Raw genomic sequence first — 204 nt, forward strand, 5'->3', positions numbered from 1 at the left:
ATTCCTTACTGTATACAAGACACAGTATTAAAGTTCAGTATCTTTGATATCATGCAACAGTATTTTTACTGCAGATGTTAAACCAAGTTGGATGTAAATGGTTGCAGAGCAGTTGCTTTTCTAATTTTTTCACTAATAATTTAGTGAAAATTTAAAAAAATTGTAATGATTCTGAGATACATGTCAAATACAGTCAAACCCAAG

This window comes from Anas platyrhynchos, chromosome 3, assembly GCF_047663525.1.
Source record: "Anas platyrhynchos isolate ZD024472 breed Pekin duck chromosome 3, IASCAAS_PekinDuck_T2T, whole genome shotgun sequence".
NCBI lineage: Eukaryota > Metazoa > Chordata > Aves > Anseriformes > Anatidae > Anas > Anas platyrhynchos.